We start from the raw sequence: 22,973 nt of genomic DNA on the forward strand, positions 1-22,973 counted from the left end.
TAAAGACTTCCTAGACCCTGTAAATCTCTGCCCTCTGTCGTCCGCAGGATATGAATCCCTCTTTTTTTTTTTTTTTAACCTCATTCCTGCTCTCTTGTTTAATTGCAGGAAACAGCTTAATTCCCTCTAAAATCTCAGCTCTCCAGAATTTTTGCTCATTATCCCATCTAGCCTCTGCTAGAGTCTTCTCAGCTTTTCTCATTCTTCTCTCAAATTTCAGTTGCTGTTGCTGTCTAGCTACTAGTTCCCAAATCGCTAAAGCTTCGAACTGGGCTGGTCTCGGAGGAGGTTTTAATTCATACAGTACTCTCCTCAAATTCTCTAAAATCCTCAAATTAAATGCCAAGTTCCCATCTCTCTCTGTCTCTTTGCACCATTGCTTTAGCCAAAGACATGGCACAGCTCCTTGTTCTTCGAATACAATATATGCAGGTGTACCTTCTGGCAGTGTAATTTCTCCTATCCTAGATGGAATAAATGTATCTCCCTTTAGGGCATTCTTTAAAGCTTTGAAAAATTTCACTTAAATAATTCACGCTACTTTCAATCAAGTCAGGAAGTGACTTTCAAGTCCAAAATCCCTTTCGCCTACCTTCTCAACCAATTACGCTTCATGGTTGTCCCCCAATCCGTTTGTGACTTTTCACAGTAACCGACCTATCCCAGCATGGCTCTAATGATGTCACACTCACACGTACTGCAGCTGACAAAGTCTTTCGGCTTGTCCTCCTAAACTCAAACTCACACAAAACTAAATGCACATTTCGCAAGCACTAAATAAAATCATAACCCAATTTGTCTGTTCACTACAGGTATGGTAACGCAATCGCTTCAGAAACCTTACTGATTTTACTCTGTGCCCCTTTACTCTAGCAGATATTCCTTCTATCTCAGTTTCCCTTACTCGCAAGCAAAATTCGACCAGCAAATTTCACTCTCAGCTGATCATTGGGCCCATCCTGGTGCACATAGGATTCGCCAACTCTCTGTCAAAAACCTATCACTCACTTTAATACACACTCTTGACTTGTCAATCACACCTGATTGACCTATTAAACAGACAAATTACAACATAAACCAAGTGTCTCATATATTTATTCAATACTTCGGAGTATTAGACCACGCAGGGTCCGTATACCAACAACCACGTGGAGAATTTTTTAGCACAAAGTGCCAAACACATGTGAAGTTCGGCAACTTGCCTACTCTCACACTTTGGAGTACACAAACTCCTTGAGCAACTTCATCTGGAGTATGCAAACTCCCTAAACCCTCACAAACATCACAATTCACCTGCAATTTTGCTTAAGCTGTGCAAGCGCTAACCTATTTCATTCACACTGTCACTCGATTGGCAAGAACATCCTCAAACAAGCATTGGCATGCTCCAAAGTTCTGGGAATGTCATTGTAGATTCTTAGAGGGACATAATCTTTCCTCTTTGTATCATCAAATCTGAAAATCTCAACCTTTTACCAATTTATCTCACCCAATCTGCAAATCATTTTGATCGCTTAAGGAGACTAACCATCCTACTCTTTTACCACTTCTGAGGAAACGGTTCTTAAGCTCGCCACTTAAGGAGACAAACCATTCAAAGACTGTATGATGGCACCCCAAGGATGCTAACCATCCTCGCTGCTGCCATTTCTGTTAACACATCTGTCCTTATTTAGTCTTTTAAGGTTTAATTCATAAGGGGAAGCGTTAGAGGTTTGATGGACCTTTTGACTACACAAATACATTGCAATTACGTCAACATAATCAATAAACCTCATCAAATATTCTGTGGAGTCAGTGATTTTCACACACCATGACCCATTCGGTCATGAATAAACACACCTTTATGTAAACGTTAGAAAGTTTATTTTCCCATATTAACAATGCTAGTATCACATAAATTAGTCTCAAAACCAAATGGCATACATACATAAACAACACTGGTTGACCAAAACTTCTAAAGAATCTCAATTTAGCTAACGCATTGATCACTAAACATTTGAGAGTTACAGTACAAATCAATAGCAAAAGTAACTGCGTAATAGAAATAGCATACATTTAGATGCAGCAACTGAGCAACAACAATTATCTGGTAATAGCAACCTGTAAACATGTCAAGATTTCCCTTACTAACCTTCTGACTAGAATAGCATGTTTGGACTTCATGCAAAACTATTTTAGTCAACATAAATTTGGAAAACATCTAACAATGGCTCTATCAAAATAGCGGTTGATACCTAAAACAAAAGACATAACCTACAACAAGGACAATAGCATTTTGTTATACCTCTCCTCAGATGGATCAGCAAGCTGCGATTTTCTTTGTCAGTTGGGCATCAGTACGGACAGCATCAGCGACGGGCTGTGAAAGGGAATGGTTCAGAAACGGGGACTCTAAACTCTCTGAACCATTTAAAGCAATGTCTAAGGATCAGCATTCAGCATTAAGATTTTAAGCAATAAGTTAAAGATAGAAATAAACCATCAGGAACTGTTCAGCTTCTCAAACAGAATAGAATGAACATTCACAAAGGAAATCAAAGTAGGAAAAAAGGGCACGCTCCTCTCTTTGTAGTCGGGCTAAATCAAAATCACCTAAAGAACTTCCCACATCACCATTGGTCAGGAAATCTTATGTTCACAATTAGTCCAATAGAAATAAAAGCTGAAATCTAAGATACAACTAAACTGTCTTTCACATGTTGATGATTGGCTCCTCTTCTCCTGTTCCCATCATCAGGCTTGTCAGGTAGCATTTTTTGTATCCATCCGTACTCCAGTCATTGCATCCATTGTTAGCTCCTGGGAACATCACTGTCTCACACATCAAAATATACAGTGTAACAATTACTAATACAAGCTACTCTAGCAAGCAGTTCTCATGAGAAAGTTAAAGACGTCTGCTAATGTTTGGTCAACACGCGTGTACAATACATGAATTGACTTCTCTGGACATACATTCCCACGATTTTATTAAACAGTGCAGCTTAATATGAGGCTTGTGCAAAACTAGGCCCAAATCTCGCTAACTTAAGGCCTACAAAATAATAAAGCGAATACATATTGTAAATTCATTGATATAACGCACTACAAAACTTTTCCTATTGCAGGTACTTCAATTAATATTAATAAGCATTTATTAAAGACATTTCATACTTTAATGACGGACACTCAAGTGGGCACATTTTCCAAGGCGCACATTATTTTCTATTTAATCAAATTCTATGGAAATTCTTAACCTAAAATACATAAAATTCATTAGTAGTAAATTCAGCATTCACACTATGCAGTGCCGTAAATATTGTATTCTTGCTAAGTCGAAGGTTTTCTCCAAAGGCAATTGTAAATAAATATTGTCCTTAGTATACTCGTCATTGATTAAAAAATAAACCTGTTGAAATAGATACTTTTGTCATTATTTCATATGCTAGAGACCCTTCAGGTGACGAACGCTGACTTTAGTCTAGCCTATTACAAAATGCTTGACCCATTATTAAAATTAACCTTAGGCAATCCTAACAAATCCTGGGAACTTCATATAGCCTTCTTTGGAGGACCCATACTTCTGAATTGAAGAAGAACCAGCTCCCCCAGGGAAACCAATCCCATTTGTTCACTTTATCAGTGCCTTTCTGTCTCCTTATCATATTTGCCACCCTTATCCAATGGCTGACTTCTCAATAGGTCCTTGGGATAAATTGTGAGTCACTCTCCCTGTGTCAGGGTCACTCAAGGGGTCCCCCACAGAGGCTGACTCAAGAAACCTGCCCATTGAAGAGGTGTGCACTTCAGGATTTGTAGGGGGCTGCATTGGCCCCTTCACTGCACTGCTGAGAACCGACTGGAGTGGCCTTGTTCATCCCTATACGGCCCACCAATTGGTAAAGCCGAAATGAAGAAGTCTTCAATTAATAGAGGAGTCAGTCATGGGAAGCCTCCAATATAATTTATTCTGCTTCCGCTGTAGAAGGAGAGTCTTTGAGCATTCGCCAGAGAGTTTACTTCAACTTAAAAATTACTCAGCTTATATACATTTGTAGTCACATAGGAAAAAGTGGAAAACAATGATCTCAAAAAAATTATCATAAAACAGAATGGTCCTTGAGAAATGCAGCTGTAGCAGAAAGATTTCAGACAGCTTGTAATTTATCATTAACAGTTGATTGGTTTCCTTCCTTTCTCACAATGTCTGATTACACTTCAAACAAACAAATATTCACTGACCTTGACAACACAATGGGGAGGCTGTAGTATTTATAACTAATTTTATGACAACATCTGTGCAGTGTCAGCGTCTTTACCGGCTCTAAGGTCCTTGTGATAGTTTACAAGACCAAGTGAACCAGTTACTCTGTCACAACAGTGACAGATACCTCATCCACTGAAATCTAAATTCCATAGCATATAATGGGAATAAGATTTAGGTGGACTGGATATCCATCACTATTGTGACAGAGTAACCTGTCCACCGAGTTTTAAATCAGGCACTACTTGGGAGACAAACCCTTTCCCCTAGTGATCGTTGAATGGGAAAGAAAACATTCTGCAGTCAAAGTCTTTTCTTAGTCACATAATTGAATTAACCTTTCCATGAACCCGACTGAACTCAGCTAAACTAGATAAACATGTTTATCCCGTGAATGAGTTCATGTCAAGGAAGCAGAGAAGAGAAAATAAAAAGGCAAAATTGAGAAGGACGATCTCTCTCAGTCCTCCCTTTGAATGCCCTTTTTATACGGGCAGATCAAGATGTTGCTCCCACCTGGAGGAAGCAGCATAAATAGCTTCTCCCTGTGGGAAGGAGCAATTACATCTCTGCAGCATGCAGGGAGCCTGTTGGAGCCAAAGGGGTGCTGGGGCTTCCCCCCCCACGGCCCGTAACATGTATTTGGTGGGTGCCCTGGGCGGCCACCAGGGTACCCATCTTGAAATAATGTGGGCTCCAAGGGACACGGTCTCCAGTGCCATAACAGGCTCAGGAAAGGGGGCACTCAGCCCCCTATCCTTTAAAAGGCATACAGCCCTGAGGAATGGGGTCCTAAGGGCCTGATGAGATTTGGGGAGGGAGGCATGCACCCCCTCCTTTAAAATACATAGAGCCCTGGGTTATGGGGTTCTACACCCTAATGAGGCTCAAGGACGGAGGCCACATGATCCCCTCTCCCTTCAAAATAGAGGTAGCCCTGAGGGATGGGGTCCCCATGGCCTGTTGAGGCTTGAGGAGGGGCCTACATGCCCTCCGTCGCCTTAAAAAAATAGCTCTGGGGGATGGGCTATCCAGGGACATAATAAGCTCGGGAGGGGTCGCCACACAGCCCCTCTCCCCTTTAAAAGACATGCAGCCCTGGGATATGAGGTCTCCGGGTGCTGATGAGGCTCAGGTAGAAGGCATGTGGCCTCCTCTTCTTTAGAATAGATAGAGCCCTGGGGGACGGGGTCCCGAGGGCCTAATGAGACTCAGGAAGGGCCCCTCCCCTTTAAAAAAAAGGCCCTGGGGATGAGGTCCCCTGGGGCTAATAAAGGTCAGGGGCCATGTGGCCCGCCTCTCCTTTAAAATACAGAGGGCACTGGGGATTGGGTCCCTGGAGCCTAATTAGGCCCAGGGAGGGGGGCACGTGGCCTCCCTCCACTTTTTTATTTTATTTGGCACTGGAGGATGGGGTTCCCGGGGCCAAGAAGACTCGGGAGGGGGGCTGCATGCCCTCTTCCTGTTTAATTGTATTTTGCTCTGGGGGATGGGGTCACTGAGGCCTGAAGGTGTATCCTACGCCGCTTGGCAAAGACTCAACCTCCTGTTGTGGGGGGGGGGTTGGCAAAAGCCATGCACAGCATTGGGTTGGCTGTCTGTGGTGGTTGGCCACAGAGCCTGTCGGTAGTCTAGGCCCTGTAGCCAAACCCTGCAATGCATGGTTGAAGGCCCTGTGCAGCATGAGGTTGGCTGCTTTTTGGGGGTTTGGCCTCACCCCCCTTGCATGGCCAAAGACCATGCGCAGTGTGGGGTTGGCTGCAAGCAGGGGGTTGGCCACAGGCCAGGCCCCACAGCCAACCGCCCACTGCTCTTGGCCAAAGGCAGTGCATGTCAGCAGGGTTGGATTTACGTATGGTAATAAATTATTACTTTACTTTAAGAAAAAAAAAACTAGAAATTCACTGAAAAAAACAAAGGTTAAAGTAGCGTTATAGTTAGGTGAAAATGTTCAGTAATAACTTTTTAAATTCTAAAAACCACAGAAATTCATCAGTTATAGTTACAGTTATCTCAAGGAACTATAACTTGTGCCCTAAGGTAACTATTGTTTGCGCTCTTGCCATACACTTCTGAATACCTCACATATTACATTTTTCATGACATCATTGATAATATCACTGCTACATTTACAATTAAATTACTAATGAGAAAACTGTGTGGCAGGGCACGAGTTATATGTTCAGGTTGAAACCAACCAATAAGGATTGACTAGTCTCCTTTAAATTGGCCAATCAGAGCATATATGGACACCAACTGTCCAGATATACAATTATATTTAACCTTAATTTCTCAAAAACTACTAACTAGATTTACACAAAATTACAAAAATCACAATCTGCGAACCAAGATCTAGCTTCCTGGCAAATTTGGTGTAATTCCATCCAGCAATTTTTGAAGTAGCCCATCTTAAATAAGTCTATGACAAATGCATCGGGATATTTGTTGTGGGGCCCCCTTCTTACTCAGCCCGACCCCTCTACCGCTTGACAGATCACCCCAAAGCTTTCTGTGCACAAACTAGTCAAAAGTAGCACCTTTTAGAAAAGTTTTGTGTGGATTTGTGAAATGGTCCCAAAGTTGTTAGCAACACAAAAAACACTTTTTCTGTGGAACAACTGACCTAACTAACAACTGATCTAACTATAGCTACCTAGTGGCGACCTCCCGCTAAGTAACATACATCTAAATACCGATCTCTCTCTCTCTCTCTCTCTATATATATATATATATATGTATATATATATAAACGTATATATAAATATATTTATATATATATGTTCACAAAAAAAACCCAAAGGTAACAGGGAAGTTCTGCTTAGGTTCACGTTTTACCCACACAAAACCATAGAAATTCAGCAGTTGTAGTTATACTTATATTAAGAAACTATAACTTGTGGCCTAAAGTTAATTACTTATTATAATTATAGTTTCTTCAGATAGGTATAACTATAAGTGTTGATGGGCTGACAGTGACTGTGTACTGCAGCACTTGCTCAGATACCCGGATCCGGATTGCCGGATTAATTCTATACAACTGAGCCCTTACTCTACGAGCCTTCTTCTGGAATAACCCACGCAACAGGCCCTCTTGGATTATACAGGACCAGGGACGGCTAGGGGTTATACCATCCCCCCCCCCACCGTTTTTGACATCTGTAACTCTGTGACCTCTCATATTGTATACCAATTACAACAATATGTTACATATATCTTCCTGTATCATACCTACAGGTAGCCTAAGTCTCAACCTAAGTCTCATGTTCTGAGGTAACAAGATCCACTATAACCTGTTGTGGCTGTCAATTAATTTCTAATTTTGTACATGAATAAGGCTATTGTTATTCCTCCCCTAGTTGTCTTCCGTTTTTTTGACTGTCCTGAAGAGAACCCACAATTCAAAAGGGTTCAACACTTCGTTGACACCCCAGCACCTAACTGATATTGGCCTAGATAATGTTAATTCTGTACATAGCCCTATCAAATGTGTGCTATAGAGCACATACTTGAAAGTGTGTCTTGTATCAGACTGTGCACAATTGTTTCTGTGTTTTCTTGTTTTGTGACTGTTATGTGTATGCCATGTTTTACATGCCGTGTCAAGTACATTTTTAATTGCTATGATTAAATCCCTATTGGGCTCATGAATATGGATATTGAGTTTGCATTTATTGCTTGCCACTATACATGATTGGCATACTGCTAAGCCACATTTTTTCCTAAATTAATTCTAGGTGAACCATTGTTCTTGTTTATGTGCTATAAGTACAGGTTCTTGTTGGTATAAGAGCAGCTCGTGTTACTTTAAGTAACTAGTGGGCCTGCAGCACTCATTGTACCACCCAATTAAGTAGCCTCTTAAAACATGTCTCAGGCCAGCCACTGCAGCCTGTGTGCAGTTTTAAACTAAACCTTTTGCTATGCCTAAAACTCCCTTTTTAAAACATGTCACCACTAGTGTAGGCCCTAAACAGACCACTGGGCAGGGTGCATTGTGTTTCAAAAGATGGACATGGACTTTATGTTTTTAATGTCCTGGTAGTGGAAAACGAATACATTCATTTTTCACTACTGTAAGGCCTACCTCTCCAGTAGGGTATAATTGAGTTACCTTATTACATTCAATAACCTGGGAGCAGGTGGAAATGTCATGTTTTGTATCTAAGGAATTGTAATTTAAAACCCTCTTTCATAGTAAAGTTGGATTTTAAGTCACAATTCTAAAAATGCCACTTTTAGTAAGTTGGCATGTTCTTATCCTAACAATTTGTTTCCTGTAGCCTGTATCTTGGGTCACGTGACTAGGTGTAGTTGAGGGTTTATGGCATTATGGGAAGGGTGGAGCTGTGCAGAGTCCCACTTACATTTCAAAGGAGCTGCCTCAGCACACACACAAAGAATTTTACATTAGCCTTTTGTGACCCCGGACCCAGTAGAGCCTGGGCAGGGAGTCAGGAAACCCCAGGAACATTTGTGTGGGGGGGATTTCATAGGCTGGCACCAGGTATAAAAATATGACCCTCAGACCCACTCTTTAGTTTACTTTTGAACCTGCAGAGGACTCCCTGAGGATTGCTTGGCTGCCATGCCCTGCTATGTACTTCAGAGGAATGCCCTGCTGCTCCAAGAGGCCTGTTCCACTGCCTGAAGCTTGCCTTGTGCACTCAGAGGACTGCCCTGCTGCTTGAGACATGCTTTTCTGCTCGAACCCAGGACCACCAGAGTGACTCTTAGGGCTGGTTTGCTAGCCTCCTGTTCAGAACTACAGAGTCATAAAAAGCTCCAACAACGTTTAAAGTGCTCTTCGAAATAGCTTGAAGTGAGTTCTGACCCTCCATGTGGTGCACTCCAGTCCTGTGCCCTGGGAAATGGTACTAAAGGTGCCAAACCAACCAACATACAAAACTTAAGACTTCCAAAATGTGCTATGGGAACCAAGAAGAGACCGAGACCCATCTGTTTGCTGATCCACCCGAGATGCATCGTCAGTCAGCCTGACTTCAGGGTAGCTTCTGCTGTGTTTTTCTCTCCAGCAACAAATTCTGTTTAGCAGCTGCTCTCTGGAAGGGAATCCAGCGTCCTGGAATTGTCTTGTGTTGTGTATTTACATTATTACCATTTATATGCTGCATAAATACTTTACACATTGCCTCTAAGTTACGCTTGACTGCTTTTGTGCCAAGCTACTATATGATTAAGCACAGGTTAATATAGTGACTTTTTGTGACTCACCCTCACAAGACTTATGGCTGTTGCTTGAGGAACCAGCAACCGAATTTGTCACAATATATATATATATATATATATATATATATATATATATATATATATATATATAATTCACTGTTACAAATACCATTTAAATTTTTTTTAAAACACAGAAATTCACCAAGTATACTTTACTGAGTATAACATGCTCTTTCGCTACGCACTGTGTATTACCTCACATATTACATCACTCCTGGAATGTTCAGTTACATCAATGATGGCATCACTGATGACATCTCAAATGACATAATTGATGACATCACTGATTACATCATCCAGTGAGTGTGACAGCTTGCTACAGACTTCTGATACACAAAGGTATTTAGTTAGCTACCTCCATAGCATATTTACTATAGGTTCCATACTGTTAATGTGGGTAGTGGACTTTATGAGAAAGGTTTTGCAGAGTGAACAGCTTTAACTGTTAGAGGCTTGGTGACCTAATGGGGCGTGGGTGTCTGGAAGGAGTGACCTCTCTGTGAAGAGCTGTGTCTAGAGTGAAGGTGTTGTGTAGTAAGGTGTAGGAAAATGCCTCTGATGGCATGGGTGCCCCCTAACATTTTGACTTTTGTTGATGCTAGTTATGATTGAAAGTGTGCTGGGACCCTGCTAACCAGGCCCCAGCACCAGTGTTCTTTCCCTAAACTGTACCTTTGGCTCCACAATTGGCACAGCCCTGGCACACAGATAAGTCCCTTGTAAGTGGTACCCCTGGTACCAAGGGCCCTGTGGCCAGTGAAGGTCTCTAAGGGCTGCAGCATGTATTATACCACCCTGGGGACCCCTCACTCAGCACATGCACACTGCCTCACAGCTTGTGTGTGCTGGTGGGGAGAAAATGACTAAGTCGACATGTCACTCCCCTCCCCTTTGAGTGCCATGTCCACAACCCACTACCTGTGGCATAGGTAAGTCACCCCTCTAGCAGGCCTTAGAGCCCTAAGGCAGGGTGCACTATACCACAGGTGACGGAACAGTTGCATGAGCAATATGCCCCTACAGTGTCTAAGCCATAAAGAGTATATGGTCTGGGAGTCTGTCAAATACGAACTCCACGGTTCCATAATGGCTACACTGAAATCTGGGAAGTTTGGTATCAAAGTTCTCAGTACAATAAATCCACACTGATGCCAGTGTGGGATTTATTGAAAAATGCACACAGAGGGCATCTTAGAGGTACCTCCTGTATACCAGCCCAAACGCTAGTGTTAGGCTGACCAGTTCCTGCCAGCCTGCCACATCCAGACGGGTTTCTGGCCACATTGGGTGAGTGCCTTTGTCACTCTGTGGCCAGGAACAAAGCCTGCACTGGGTAAAGGTGCTTCTCACCTCCTCCTGCAGGAACTGTAACACCTGGCGGTGAGCCTCAAAACCTAAAGCCTGGTGTTACAGCACCCCAGGGCACTCCAGCTAGTGGAGATGCCCTCCTCTCCGGACACAGCTCGCACTTTTGGTGGCAAGTCCAGAGGAGATAATGAGAAAAACAAGGAGGAGTCACTCACCAGTCAGGATAGCCCCTAAGGTGTCCTGAGCTGAGGTGGCTCCTGCCTTAAGAAATCCTCCATCTTGTTTTGGAGGATTCCCCCAATAGGATTAGGGATGTGCCCCCGTCCTCTCAGGGAGGAGGCACAAAAAAGGTGTAGCCACCCTCCAGGACAGTAGCCATTGGCTACTGCCCCCCCAGACCTAAACACACCCCTAAATTGAATATTTAGGGGCGACCCCGAACACAGGAAATCAGATTCCTGCAACTTGAAGAAAGAAGGAATGCTGACCTGAAAGCCCCGCAGAGACGACAGAGACAACAACTGATTTAGCCCCAGCCCTACCGGCCTGTCTCCAGACTCAAAGAACCTGCACAGCGATGCATCCAGCGGGACCAGTGAAATCTGAAGACTCAGAGGACTGACCTGCACCTAAAGGACCAAGAACCTCCTGAGGACAGCGGCTCTGTCCAAAAACAGCAACAAGAAACCCACTTTAAAGAGACTCTCGCCTCACTCCGGAAGTGTCAGCCTTCACACTCTGCACCCGACGCCCCCGGTTCGAGTTCAGGAGAACCAACACCACAGAGAGGACTCCCAGGTGACTCCAACGACGTGGACAGCCTGAATCGACCTCCCTGCACCCCCACAGCGACACCTGCAGAGGGGATCCAGAGGCTCCCCCTGACTGCAACTGCCTGGTAACAAAGGAACCCGACGCCTGGACCAAGCACTGCACCCTCAGCCCCCAGGACTGAGAGGGACCACCTACCAGTGCAAGAGTGACCAGCAGGCAGCCCTCATCCTAGCCCAGTTGGTGGCTGGCCTGAGAAGCCCCCCTGTACCCTGCCTGCATCGCCAGAGTGACCCCCGGGTCCCTCCATAGTTTTCAATGACAAATCTGATGCCTACTTTGCACACTTCACCCGGCCGCCCCTGTGCCGCTGAGGGTGTATTTTGTGTGACTGTGTGTGTCCCCCCCCAGTGCTCTACAAAAACCCCTGGTCTGCTCCCCGAGGACGCAGGTACTTACCTGCTAGCAGACTGGAACTGGAGCACCCCATTCTCCATAAGCGCTTACTTGGGCCCTCCTTTGACTTCTGTACCTGACCAGCCCTGTGTTGCTGGTGCTGAGGGTTTGGAGTTGCCTTGAACCCCCAACGGCGGGCTGCCTATGCCCAGGAAACTGAACTTGTAAGTGCTTTACTCACCTGAGAAACTAACTACTACTTATCTCCCCCAGGGACTGTTGATTTTTGCAGTGTCTACTTTTAAAATAGCTTATTGACGTTTTTGCCAAAACTGTGTGTACTACTGTTTTAAATCAAAGTTCTATACTTACTTGTGTGAAGTAACTTACAATTTATGTACTTACCTAAATCTTGTGGTTCTAAAATAAATTAAGAAATGAATATTTTTCTATATAAAAACCTATTTGCCTGGAGTTGTCTTTGAGTGTGTGTTCTCATTTATTGCCTGTGTGTGAACAACAAATGCTTAACACTACCCTCTGATAAGCCTACTGCTCGACCACACTATCACAAAATAGAGCATTAGTATTATCCAATTTTGCCACTATCAGCCTCTAAGGGAAACCCTTGGACTCTGTGCACACTATCTCTCACTTTGAGATAGTATACACAGAGCCAACTTCCTACATAAGGGTTTGGCCACCTAATATGGCATGGATGTTTAGAGCAAGTGGCCTCTCCATGAAGACCTGTACACAGAAAGAAGGCTGTGGATAGTAGGAGCTTAGTCACCTAATGGGGCTTCTGTGTCTGGAGGGACTGGGTTCTCCGCTAAGAACTCTATACAGGGCGAAGGATGTCCATACTAGGAGCGTAGCCATTAATGGGGCTAGATAGCAGGAGACAGAGAACTCGTCATGAAATCTTGTGCACATGTCAAAGGATTTGCGTAGCAGGGGGGTTGGCCATCTAACGGGGCTAGTGTGTCTAGGGAGAATGAGCTACAGTGTAATTAATTTACATAGGAATATATATTTATGTAATTCGTACTTTATATGATTCTGGACCCTTTAATACTTTTTCACATTTTTCAAAGACGGTACTGGTTTGTAGAGTAAACTATACAGAAGATTGGTAGATGATAGCATCAGTGATGTCTTCAATTATGTCATTTGAGATGTCATCAGTGATGTAAGATATGAATCATAAGCAGTGCATGGTGACAGCACAAGTTATACTGAGCTCTTTAAATATAACTGGTGAATTTCAGTTTTTTTTTAGTTTAAAATGATATTTTTAACTGGTGTTGTCACCTAACTATAAAGCCACTTTAACGTTTGTTTTTTTCAATGTGTTGCTCATGTTTATTTTCAACATAACATAAGATACTATTACCAGACCTAACTATAACTTCGCTTTGACCTTTTGTTTTTTCAAATAAATTCTAAGGTTCTTTTTAAGGTTAAGTAAGATCTTATTACCTTACCTAAGAATGATGTCACTTTAACCTTTGTTTTTTTCAGTGGTTTTGTAAGGTTTTTACCGCAAAGTATCGTACTACCATCCCTAACTATAACATCACTGGCCTGTGGTTGACAGGCCTCCACCCAGACCTACTGGAGGTGCCCTATCTACTCAGAACGGCCGGCAAATGAGAGCTCTCGTCACAACAAAAAGGGGAGTCATTTTGTTTCCTGGCTTTGTTCAGGGTTGACCACATTATTATATAAATGCACACTTATTGGCTTTGGTAAGGGGTGCACATATAAATATACAAGCAGGCCTATTATTTTTGTCAAAGGGATGTCACATTACATGTGAAGGCAAGCCTATTGGCTACGTCAAGGGTTCACCTCCTTAATTAAACAGCACTCATGTTGTATTTAACATTAAATTAAATAGTAACCAAATCCACATTCAAAGACATTCATTATTGATAACAAGCACTGTAATGTTTGTCGCTAAAACTTTAAAATAAGCAAATGTATTCAAAACAGCATTAACTCCTTAACTGCATAGGCTTTTTTAAACCCACGGCTGAGCCCTTTTTTGTCTATTTGGGGTACTTCGTGTTTAGACCTCCATAACCTTATTCCACATAAGATATCCATGCCAAAGTTGCATTTTACTATATAAAATGAGCTTTACCACATTCGAAAAATAACATTTGTGGATACTTGGGGGGAGGGGTACTTTCCCACAACAGGGAAACCCAGGGCTACTGGAAAGGCAGCAGTAGGCACAGTCAATTGTCCGATTTTGGAGATGGGGAGAATGGGAATATGGATGATGATGAGGTAAGTGAAGGCGAGGTTCATGTGGCGTATGCTATTGATCAAACCCGCTACCCTGCAAATTTGCTGTTGAACTGCCAAATCCACATAGAACAACAACTTAAAACAAGTATTATAGACACTAGGGCGGGCCTTAATGTCATGGCCCAATATATGGAGGGTATACTTCCCCACCAGCCAAAGATAAAACCTACCACCATGAGAGTATATGCACAGGGATGTAGGATTTAATAAAATATCTACTTGTCCATAAGACAGGTTGCTTCATAAATTTACCTGTCCTATAAAAAATTCCCCTTGTCCCTTTGATGCCACGCAGTGCGGCAACAAATTATAGCAGCAATTTCATTATATGAGAGCTCAGATAATAGCCTCTCTGATTATGCCAAGGCTCATACTATGGTAGGACTTGAATACTAGCAATTCCCTTTTTTGCCACCTTTCCACAGATCTACAAATTGGGGCTGTAGTAAAAATAGATGTGTTTTACCACTGACTTTGTGTTGCACCACTGTGCATATTAGTTGTTCAGTGTTCACCATTTGCAGATTATATTTTATATTCAGTTTAGCTGCTTATTGGCTTTATCGTGGCGTTAGACATTGCAGTTGAGACATCGCAGTTGAGCTGTGTTTTTCCACATGGTAAACTAAGCTTGTTTCTTCATATTTTCTCTCACCGAACTCGAACAGTTCATGATAAGAGAGCACATATTTTTTGTTTTCCTCAGTGCAGGGAACAGGTCGGCCTTGGAAGGAGAGCCTTGAAAGGTTGGCCAATTTTCAACATTTTTCTTCCAACTCTGACCTACAGTAGCCACGATGTTTGAATATTTCCATCTGAGAGGAGAGGGCCTTTCAGAAGGCTCTTTCCATGGTTGTTTAAACTATAAAAGAGGTGGCCCTGCTCAGTAGTGAGGGAATTTCCATGACCTCGGTCAGGATTAGACGTCGAATGCCTGACACAAACACTTGTCCCGTGAGGGTGGATATCTCTTTCTCGCAGTTGAATGTGGTCCTCTTCTTGCTGTCATGAGAAAGATGAAGAGCTTGGCAGGCCCTCAGGTGATGAATTTTTACTTTATCCTTTGCTTTGCAATTATGCTATAATATAATCACATTTATTTGCTGTGTACATTGCAGTTGAGAATCACTTTGATATATTTTCCTTTCATTGCTGTGACTATTTTTAAACGTGTGCCTTTGACCTACTAATCTCCTTCATTTTTTAGGAACCTTGTGGTGAAGTAATAATAAATGTCTTCTTTGAACTAATAAGTGCCTTTCAGAGATTTTTGTCAGCTCGGTCATTAGTGAAAGCAAAACAGGGGCTAACTTACTAACTTTCATATTTTATGGTTTTTCATCAGCCATACTGAGAAAGGTTGGAAATTTACTCCTGAAAAGGACAGAAGCAAAACTTCCTCAGGGTTGGGAACAAAGCGGTTGGAGGGAAAGTGAACTTGTAAATGCTCAGCAGACTTTCACACAAGCAAATCTACATATGCATATATGCTCCTGCTAAAATGCAGTTGACAAATACTTTCTAGGAGTACCTTTTCCTGGTCTACTTCTGCAAATTGTTGTGAATTCAAGAATCTGAAAATATACACTAATGCAAGGACATATACAATGTGTGCACTTTCTTGGAGCCCTAATTGGGTCTGGTATTAACCAAGACCATTTGTTTTTATTAAAATTCTATCTCTCTATCTGTCTATCAGCTGGCTTCACTGTGAGTTACAGTATTTTACTCTTTCACAAGCATCATATTGGAACAAAAAATAGTTTTGTTCAGAGCCACTGACTACTCCAGACTACTGCGGTCCCCCTGCAGCCCTGAGGACTGCCAACTTCCCGGGGCACAAATAAAATCAAATTCAGGAGGGCGCTGGCCCCCCGTAGCTCTAGGAACCACCACCTCTCCGGGGCAACATTGAAAACAAATGTGGGGACCTCCATCTCCCAGGGCGCACATCTATTTCAATGCGGGGGCAGCGCACCTCCCTCCCACCCCAAAGCCCAGGGACCACCACCTCTCCGGGGCACACATTGAAAACAAATGTGGGGGACACTCGCCCCCCGCAGCCCTGGGGACCTCCACCTCCCCAGAGCACACAGACCTCAAAGCAGGTGGACCGCGCAGCCTCCTGCAGCCCTGGGAACCACCACCTCCACGGGGCACATTTGAAAAAAAAAAGGGGGTCCATTTTGGACCCCTGCAGCTTCGGGGACCGCCACCTCCCTGTGGCTACATGCAAGTTGGAGGGGGGCCACAGGTGGCCCTGGGGACCACCACCACCCAGAGCCGGCTCTTGCTATGTCCCAGGGTGCCCACCCCCAGGACATAGCTGTTTGCTTTTGCTTGGTGAAATCTTTGACAGTTCCCACCAAGCAAAAGCAACCAAAGTCTGCTTTCTGCAAGAGGGCTGTCAAGAAAGGCTGCAGAAAGCAGAGTTTTCATCTGCGTGCAGGAAAGACTGATGAAAACATTACTTCCACATGCAGGGAGCTGCTACTTAAAGCAGCTCCTTGCTTGTGGGAGCAATGCCGTCTGCCGCAGGATGTGGGGAACCATCTAGGACCACAGGGGTCTTGAGGCTTTCCCCGCCTGTCCTGTCACTCTCTCTCTTTCTCTCTTCCATCCCATAATCCCATAATGGTATGAGAGAGAGAGAGGGAGAGGGAGAGAGAGAGAGAGAGAGAGAGAGAGAGAGAGAGAAAGGGAGACTTTCATTACACTTGTCTCTCCATGCAATACCTACAGTAAGGAAGTCAAGTGTGGCGTAAAGGTTAAGGTCACAGATCCTCACATTGAAAGCTGAGGATTCTAGTCCAGGTGTGTCTGTGGTAATTTCCCTACTTTAAATGTTTAAGGTTCGTACTGAAAGGTGATCTCACTCTTTTTAACTGATAAATACATTATTCTTTTCAATTTGTCCAGAAATAGCTCATTCTAAGTATATCTTCCATCAAAGCCTAAAGAAACTCTCTATCTCTCTCCCTCTCAGTCCCATTCTCTCTCTCTTTCAATTTCTCTTTTTCAGTCTCTTTACCCCACTCACATACCCACTCAGACCCTTATGCACCCAGTCACAGTCCCACTCACACTCATGCACCCACTCACAGACCCACTCACACACATGCACCTACTCACAGACCCACTCAGACCCTTGTGCATCCACTCACAGCCACAGTCAGACCCTCACGCGCCTACTCACAGACCCACTGAGACACTCACCCACCCACAGACCCACTCAGACCCTTGTGCACCCACTAAAACCTCACACACCCACTCACAGACCCACACAGAAACTGATGCACCCACTAAGACACGGATGCACCCACTTTCACACCCAGACAGACACTCTCACACCCACTCTCACTCCCAGATACACTCGCTCACACCTATTCTCACACCCAGAGGGACAGGCCATGGTTAATTACTGCCATGCACAGCCTCAGGGCCGTGTGCAGTGTGGAATTGGGTAGTTAGGGGGTTGGCCGGAGGGTCTAGCTGCTGCCTACCGCTGCTGCGCCCGAATAAATGCCGTGCGCTGCATTGGTTGGATTAACATATCGTAATTAAAATTACTTTACGTTAAGAAAACCATAGAAATTCACTGAAACAAATCAAAGGTTACAGGGACGTTAAAGTTAGGAAATAGAATTTAAAAAATAGAAATTCACTTAAAAAAACAAAGGTTACAGGGATGTTATGCTCACATTTTAAACGTACCAAACCATAGAAATTCACCTTTTATAGTAATAATTATCTAAAGTAACTATAACTCGTACCCTAATGTAACTATAACTTGCGCCCTTGCCATGCACTGCTAGTTACTCCACAAATTACAGCACTCATGACATCTTTGATAACATCATTGATAATGTCACTGTAACATTTGCAGTAAAATTATTGATCAGATAACTGTGCTGACCTCGGGGGGCGCTGTGTTTAGCAGTAACTTACAATTTACAAAGACCCGTTGCAGAGTTCCTTGCACTCCAGCTTTCAGGCAGCAATAAAAGTGCCAAGATAACTTATGTGATTGATGTTCATGCTAGAGAGAGATTAGAGCTTTGTCTAGTGACAGTTTTGACATTGGATAAACTAGCGCAGATGGTTAATATGCCTGTAGCAAAGAATAGATCTGTATTTTATGTCCCCACAAATGTTTGCCCTCACTGTAGAATTTCTAGCATGCAAGTTGGGGTTACATCCTGGAGTACACGGCCTACGTATCTCAAAGATAGATGAGAAAGAGGAAACGATATTGCTTTACGCTGACAATATACTCCTATATGTCAGTAACCCAGAAACCACTATCCTAGTACTTTTTCAGATACCTGAGGAGTATGTTACCCACTCCAGATATAGGATTAACTGGGAAAAATCTGTGATTTATACTCGACATGGGCTGTGAGACCTCTTTCTGTTACCACGGAGACTTCAGGTGGCTGGAGATGGCTTTAAATATCTGGGGACCTTTGTGACATCACAAAGGAAGCTTTGTGACAATTGTAACATTGGTAGGGTGTTGTCAAACTTCTAGGCCAACGTTGGATAATGGAGGGGAATCCCTCTTCCTTTGATGGGGCGAGCAGCCCTTTTCAAGATGATCACAGTCCCCAAATGACAATATGTACTTCAGAACACATACTACTCAGTCCCTCAGACGGTGTTCACCAAGATTAATGGGAAACTGAGGACACTGCTAACATTGGTGTCCCATGATTTAAGCTCCTCTTCAATGCTCTGGGCCTAGTGGTAGGTAAAAGAGATTTGGATAGATACTGGGGAGTGCCAGAAGTACCCACAATACATGAGTGGAGAAAAGGGATCGATCCCTATATGGCGTCAGAGAAGGTAATATACTGTAGTGCAGGCTACCCCCAAATGTTCTACAAGATCTGTGGGTGGTGGAGGGCATACTATGGACTGGGATCCACTGAGGATGGCCTTGACACATCCTTTTTAGGGTCAGGCCTGCGAGTGCATGCGCTAGCGCATGTGTCTCGCTTGCAAACTCTGTTGTGTTCTGTAAAGTGCTTGGAGCCCGTCTGTCGCTCACCATTTGATGGTTTATGTGGCACTCTTCTTTACAGTCTCATAATTTGGCATGGCAGATATGGCATCATTTCCGTTTCTCTGTGTGGAGCAGGGATCAAGCACTAATTGATTTGACTTAATGAGTGCCCGTCTGCTGCTCCAGACGTGATCAAGGTACTATTTGTTCTTTTTAACTTTTAGTGCCCTGCAAACAGAAGGCTTGTGACTGGCAAAAATGTGTCCAGCAGGACAAACTAAATTGCAAAGTTTTATTTTTTAAAGCTAACTTTTTTATTTTGCCAAGTTGTCTTTTCTCAGTTTCCACGCATGTTTTCTTTTGTTTGTGCTTGTGAGTGCTGTTGTCAAAAGATGATAATTAACTTGTTCTAAATATGCGAGACCTACTACTTTGCAAATGTTTGTTATATTGTTGAATATTTCCTTTGAGTCGCAGTTCTTCATTGAAATAAAGGGTCAAAGGAAAACAGTACACACCAATGCAAAACAATGGCAAATTTGAGCAGTGGGGGAGTACAGGCTAGAGAAAGGACGAGGTGGGACCATGCTCAGGACTGTGTAGTTGTGGTGTTAACCCAGCAGTGAACTGTGTGCTGGTGTATCTAGACCCTTCTGGTGTGCGTACTATGTTTCATTTTAAGTTTGTTTGGGGTTGAGAGGTATTCTGTGTGCTGTTTTGGGTGGAGGTTGCATTTGGCAAGAAGCTGGGTGAGAGGTCAGACGTCCTGGTCTAGAGTTTGTTGGGGTTCGTGTGTGCAGTCAGCCGTTGTGGCTTTCAGAGTGAAGGGAGGAGCGGTTGTTGTGTGCCCAGTCAGGGACATGGTGCTCATGATGAGATTGAGGCTGGGTCTAGGAAGGAAGATGATGCTTGAAGAAAGACTTCTGTCCTATCTTGGACATTATAGATGATATGCTTGTGGAAGGTTGCCTGATACATAGCCTCCAGCCATTCCTCATCAGTGGGGTCTGTAGGGGGGTGCCAAGTGTGGAGGGTACAGATTTTTGCAGTGGCAAGGGCTGTGTGGAGGAGGCGGCGCTGAGGGCCCGAGAATTCAAGGGCATCCCCTGTGTCATGTCGGAAGAACATGGTATGGAGTAGGGGTGTCCTGAGTGGCAAAAGTTTGCACAATGTGGATCCCACCACATTCCTGAAAGGCTGAATCAAGGGGCAATCACAGAGTATATGTCGTAGGTCGCAGCGGGACTCAGGGCAGCACCAGCAAGAGGACTGGCATAGTAAGCCTGCAGCGTGCAGCCTCAGAGGGGTCCAGTGCCAGTCATGCAATGTCTTGAAGAGGCAGAGCTTCAGGCAAACCTGCTGCGCCCCTCGGTCAAGTGCCTTTAGGAGGTCAGCCCTGTCCTCCTCCTTGTATTCTGTTTGCAGCCGTATCTGTCATTTAACGCTGAGATTGGCAACAATTGGGTGTGAAAAATGATGTTGGCATATTAGACCATAGAATCCGGATATGATTCTATGAAAACGACCCCAATTTCTAAGGTAGGACACTACTGGAGAGGTCAGAAGGGTCCAAGGTTGCGGGCTCAGGCATTGCCGGAGGCAGTGCTTAAGTTGGAGGTATCTCCACTCCTGTTGGGAGGGCAATCGAAATTCTTCCCGGAGTGGTGCAGTGAGGTTTTGATGGCGCCTCCGACAAGGACTTGTTGGAGGATGGTGATGCTTGCCATTCACCAACTACCCCAGTCCAGAACTCTTCCCCCTATACGGAGGGCTGAATTCCCCCGCAATAGCGCATGTCCTTGGGGGGGTGTACTCTGAAAACGTGGTGGGTGCGATGCCAAGATTCAGCATTACTTGGATAATTGGGTTGGTGGGTTGTATCTGGGACCCCCCTCAGTTGTAAGCCTGTCCCTTGTGTTGCGCCGCTGCGCGCGACATGAGCCGAACATGCGGCTCGGGCCGCAGCATGCGGGCACAAGACACGGCGCGCCCCTAGGCTGCTCTGCATTCTCCGAAGCCCCAAATTGGTCATGGTGCCTCGTTCTACCTTCATGCACCGCGCTCACAGGCAGGTCTGACCCCCCACTCACCTGTTCTTTTCTTTTCTGCTTTCTCTGGCTATCTGGTTGTGCCTTCCTTTAAGTTTTTTCTCCCTTCCCATATTTCCGTTCTCTTCCCAGCATTCCTTGTTCCCTACTCTCAATGGCTCCTAGTCCATTCTATTCTATGTGTTTTTTCCCTATCTAAGATGGTGTCCTTGTATTTCCTGTTGGTCGCTTCCTGTTTGTTGGTATTTAAGGGCTGTGATTCTTTCTCTCCTTGCGCTGCAACACTTTCTGTTGGATGGTGTCTTCGCTCCTATTTCTTTGCCTTCTTGTGCTGGTTCTCGTTGGTTCCAGTATATTTTCCTGTATTTTCCTCTGTTGATTCCTGTTCTTTTTGTTCCTGTTTCAGGAACCTATTCTTGGAGGTTTTTTTCCCCTCTTCAGGGATTTTTTCCCTTTGGCGCTACTTCTGAGGGACACGGTCTGCTCTTGGTGTTCCCATGGCCTGCAGCACTGTGGCTACCAGAAAGAGTAGCCCCTATCTGGGCCAAGGCCGAACATTCAAGAACAAGACCCACGCCACTCGTTTTGCGGACTCCAGGTTTAAGCAGCACATAAATCGTGACAGATTGCAGCGCCTAATTCTCCCGACGTCGTCTAACACCATGGATGATACAGTGGCGTCTGCTGCAGATCCTGATCAATCTCTTCTGGCAACTATTCAGCAACAGGCTTAGGAACTGCAGAAATTACGCAGTGAGAATACTGCTTTACGACAGGCTTTGGCTTTCCGCAGTGCCGATGTTCCGGCTGTCTCCTCCGCTACCCCTCGTTTTTCTGGTGAACCAACTAAACTGCGAGAATTCCTCGATGCATTAACTGTGTATTTCGCCTTACGACCTACCCAATTCTCCCATGACAAGATAAAGGTGGAATATCTTATCAGTGCGTTATCTGGTCCTGTCTTGGCATGGGCAACCCATATGGTATCATCCAATGACCCAGTATTGTCGGACTATTCCGCCTTCGTGAATCGGTTTAAACAGATGTTTAGTCGTCCAGGATTGGAGGCCTCTGCGGAAGAAGCCTTCTGTGACATCCAACAAGGCTCACAAGATGTCCTTCAATATATTACTCTCTTTCGACAGCTAGCGGCGGAGACCACCTGGGTGGAATGAACTCTGGTGACTTTATTCCGTAGAGGACTTAAAGAAGAAATCAAAGATGAGTTAGTACACTCCACTCAAGTTGAAGATCTTCGTGGTCTGATGGATCAAGCTCTTTTCATCGAATATCGTCTCCAAGAACGACGTTTGGAGAAGAGAAAGAGTAGAGGATCTTCCCAGCCAAGCACTTCACGGGTCTTTATGCGTCGTCCCGAGGAACCTTGTCCTCCCGCCAGAGACACAGAAGGTGAACCTATGCAGGTGGATTCCACTCGAGGCCCACCTTCCGTTAGTGAGCGGGAAGACAGACGTAAGAAAGGATTGTGCCTGTATTGTGGTGCTGCCAGCCACATGCTTCGTACCTGCCCCGTTCGTCCTCCAAGGCCATCGGGAAACGCCACTTCCTGTCCTCTGTAAGAATGGAGGGGACGGGATCATCGGCTATACCTTCCATCAGTTCATTTAAGGAC

This window comes from Pleurodeles waltl, chromosome 7 (genome assembly GCF_031143425.1).
Source record: "Pleurodeles waltl isolate 20211129_DDA chromosome 7, aPleWal1.hap1.20221129, whole genome shotgun sequence".
Classification (NCBI taxonomy): Eukaryota; Metazoa; Chordata; class Amphibia; order Caudata; family Salamandridae; genus Pleurodeles; species Pleurodeles waltl.